The sequence below is a fragment of the Triticum aestivum genome, chromosome 6B (assembly GCF_018294505.1).
Source record: "Triticum aestivum cultivar Chinese Spring chromosome 6B, IWGSC CS RefSeq v2.1, whole genome shotgun sequence".
Classification (NCBI taxonomy): Eukaryota; Viridiplantae; Streptophyta; class Magnoliopsida; order Poales; family Poaceae; genus Triticum; species Triticum aestivum.
This window is the reverse complement of record NC_057810.1, coordinates 14,278,741-14,283,052: the sequence shown is the minus strand read 5'-3', so window position 1 is coordinate 14,283,052 and position 4,312 is coordinate 14,278,741. Positions and strand designations below refer to the sequence as shown.

General features: G+C 46.1%; 1 pseudogene; it reads right to left on the bottom strand.

The window, feature by feature from the left end:
• Window positions 1–235: 235 nt before the first annotated feature.
• On the bottom strand, window positions 236–3,139 carry LOC123133141 (receptor-like protein EIX2; annotated as a pseudogene).
• Window positions 3,140–4,312: the final 1,173 nt, after the last annotated feature.

The following is a 4,312-nucleotide window of genomic DNA, read 5'->3' as shown; positions in this document are numbered from 1 at the left end:
TGTTAAATAGATCAAAGAGTTACAGGGGTAGGTGGTTAGTATGATTGATCCTCACATCAAGCTATACAACAGACTCTACAGAGGATAAGGATCAATCCTAACTAACCTGGTACATGACATGTGAACAACTGAACAAGCCTATCGTTTAACATGTGCACCCTCATTTATTCATAAACATGAGGAGTAGCGTGAAAAAAACATCACCAGATTTGCATTATTTTTTTGAGGACCACACTCAAGTTGTTGTCTCTTTGTGGTTTATCCTCACCCAGGTAACAACCAGAAACACATATGCCTTGTCATACAACTTGTCGAAGAGGCGGAAATAGGCAAGTCTCCACGCTTTTTTGAACAGTAGGGTACAAAACACGACCCAGAGGCCAGCCACAAACCCAGACCCGAGTCCAAAGTAGAAGAACAACACAGGCTCAGAAATCTTCTCGATTTTCTGTTGATTGTCATGCTCTGGTGCATTGTTTCGTGAGCAATTCCTTTCAAGAGGAGGACCACACAGACCAATATTGCCCGTGTATATGGACTGGTTCTCCAAGTAGAGGGTGTCAAGTTGGCGTCCCGGTGGAATTCTTCCTGTGAGATTGTTATATGACAGGTCCAAGGAGCTTAAATAAGTCAAATCTGTCAAGCTTGTTGGGATTTCACCAGAAAGGTTGTTCCTTGAGAGGTCGAGCGATTCAAGTGATTCCATAGCTCCAATCCTATCTGGAATTTTTCCACTCAATTGGTTCCATGAGAAGTTTAGATTCAATAGTCCATTGAGAGAGGTTATCCCATATGGAATTTCACCAGTTAGATTGTTGAGTGACAGGTCCATACTGACCACATCAAAAATTCTAGCACCATACTTAAGTTCCTGACGCTTCATCACTATAGACCAAACTTCTCTAAATTTACCCACACGGTTGGTGTACCATACAAACATGTCGACCCCGGGTTTCTTTGGATGTTTCTGGGTCATTGCTGTTAAATTTGACAAAGAAAAAGGAATAACACCAGATATACTGTTTCCTGCTAAACTCAGTTGACGAAGACGTTTAAGATTTGTGATAGTCACTGGAATATCTCCACACAAGAAGTTGTGACTTAGCTGCAGAAAGCGCAAATATACTAAATCTCCAATCCATGATGGTAATGTTCCATAGAAACTATTCACTGAAAGATCCATGAATGCCAAACTCGAGTAGTTCTTCAGTGATGATGGGAACTTGCCAGAAAACTTATTGTGATTTAAAATCAGGAAAACCAGGTTAAGCTTTTGAGAACATCGAGGAAGTCCACCCATGAAAAGGTTGTCTGATAAATCCAAGACAACTAGGTTCCAAAACATACAAATATATTCAGGAATATGCCCACTGAAATAATTGGAGGATAATGTCAATTCTAATAATCCAGAAGCTCCAAACTCTGATGGCAGATGCCCTGAGAAAGAATTGTGTGACAGATCCAGGTGTTCTAAGTTCTTTAGAGCAACCAGGTGTTCCTCCCTTATCACACCATCTAGATTATTGTTGCTAAGATCGAGTCTAGTCAAATTGCCGAGCAGACCAATCTCAGACGGGACATGTCCAGTGAGAAGGTTTTTAGAAAGAGAAAGGGACTGCAAATTAGTGCAATTCCCTAGCCATGGTGGTATATAAGATTGTTTTAAGAAAGGTCAAGGTCAAATAATGTAGTGCAACTCACTGTCCCTGGTGATATAGTTCCAGTAAGATGGTTGTTCGAAAGAGAAAAATATTGCAGACTAGTGCAGTTTCCCGGTCCTGGAGGCATAACTCCAGTAAGATGATTGTTAGAAAGATCAAAGTACTCTAATCTGCTGCAGTTTCCCAACATTGGTGGTATAGCTCCAGTAATGCTATTGTAAGAAAGGGAAAGGTCCTGCAATCTATTGCAACTTTGTATCCCTAGTTGTATAGGTCCATTGAGATTGTTACTGGTGAGATAAACATATTGCAAACTAGTGCAATTCCCCAACCCTAGCGGTATAGCTCCAGCAAGAAGGTTGTTAGAAAGATCAAGTGTTTCTAAACAAGAAAGATTGCTTATGCCTAGCTCCAGTAATGTTATTGTAAGAAAGGTCCAACAAAGCTAAGTTGGTTAAGTTCCCCAATCTGTCTGGTAGAATTCCAACCATATTGTTGCGGCTCAACCTCAAACGCTGCAATCTGTTGGATGAACACCTTGGCAGTTTATCTATAAACTCTGTTATGTTCCCAGAGGAGAGGCTTCCATCAAGCAATAGGTCTTCCAAATCACATAGATTTTTCAAGTCTACTGTCATTGTGGCCGTGTTAGCAGTTGTGGTGGGTGAGTCACCATCGGAAGAATAGGGGCCAAAATAAAGTTCTTGGAGAGATGTCATATTTCCTAGTGCATTAGGAAACGGACCATAGAGAGAGGTACCAGAAAGGTCGAGGTACTTGATGCTTGTTATGTTCCAAAACCAACTGGATGCAATTGGATGACCAAAGTAGTTATTTGAGAGATCAAGGTATTGAAGATTTGTGAGGTTTAGGTGTGCGAGGGATTGGTTTGCACTTGAAAGCGAGCACTCAGGAAGACGGAGCAACTCCAAAGATGGAATCTTATTGAGAACAAGAGGCCAATCGGCAACTAAGCTGAGATTGGTCCCACTCATATCAAGATGCACCAACAGAGGAAGACGAGTTAACCATGAGATGTTTGTTGAGTACATACACGAGTAGGAGAGATCAAGATGCCTCAAGTTCCTTAAAGAACCCAAGAACTCTGGAATACGACCATCAGGCCCACACAGTCCCGTTGAGTTGAGATTGAGGTACTCGAGATGCTCTAGAGAAAGCAAGGAAGGACTTATCTGGCCGGCCAAATAATTTCTTTGGCCAAGGTCAAGCTTGACGACATGGCCGGTTACGTTGTCGCATGTGATGCCTGCCCATTGGCAGCAATCTTGGCGCTCTTGTCGCCATGACCCAAGGTAGTCCTTGGGGTCGTCGCTGATGCCTTGCTTGAAGGCCAGCAACGCGTTCCTCTCGTGCCCTATGCAGCTCGGCTGGAGCTTGCCTGCCTCGGCGACGAGAAAGAAGCTCCAGGTTGCCGCTGCCATAAGGAGCAAGACGAACTTGGCAGGCGAGCGATCCATGGTGGTGGCGATTGTGTGGTTGTGGTGGTGGTAGTGGTGATCGGTTGCTTCGTGCTATGAAAGAGTGTTTATATTTTCCCGGTGCAATCGTAGGGCGGTGCTCTTAAGAAGGCATGGGCGGGAACGCAGAGGAGAGCTGTGGACGTGTGGATGGATGAGGTGCTCGTTTTTCCATGGCAGATGTGTGGCCGCAGACGCGATGCAGCAGTCATATTTGTCAAGGTCGAAGTCGTCCTTCGTTGGACTGAGTCGTGGGCTGCTTCGTGGATGCCATGGCCTGCGCTGGACGGCCGGAGGTCACTGGACGTCCTTATAATGTAGCCTGTGGTGTGTGTTGCTAGGAGATTTAATTAGATACAAGTAGTGTAATACCCTTTGAAATATAAATACTACAGTAGTATATGTAGAAGGACAAGATATGGGCTGTGCAATCTCGATGTATTGATCGGTGCACCAGGCACGTATACATAAGTACAAAGGTGGGCCACAACCTCAACTATACAAAGAAAACAGGAGGTGGGCCCTACACACAAATATACACGTACACAATATACTCAACACCTCCCCGCAGTCGAAGCGGCGCCAGTGACGCAGAGACCGGAACGGAACTTCTCGAAGGTAGAAGTCGGCAATCCCTTCGTCATCACATCAGCAAACTGCTGACCGGTCGGCACATGGAGAACCCGCATGCGTCCAAGAGCCACCTGCTCGCGCACAAAGTGAATGTCCAGCTCGATGTGTTTAGTCCGGCGATGATGAACGGGGTTGGCGGAGAGGTACACCGCAGAGACGTTGTCGCACTAGACAACCGTAGCCTGGGAGACGTCGTGATGTAGCTCCTGAAGTAACTGTCGTAGCCAGGTGCACTCGGCGACAGCGTTGGCCACAGCTCGGTACTCAGCCTCCGCGCTAGAGCGCAAAACCGTGGGTTGTCGCTTGGACGACCACGAGACGAGTGAAGGACCGAGGTAGACACAGTAGCCAGAGATGGACCGACGAGTATCGGGGCAGCCAGCCCAGTCTGCATCGGAGTAGGCCACCATCTCCAGAGAAGTGGACGTCGTAAGTGTCAACCCGAGGGACATCGTGCCGCGGATGTAGCGAAGGATCCGCTTCACGAGAGTCCAATGAGAGTCACGAGGGGCGTGCATGTGGAGACACGCCTGCTGTACA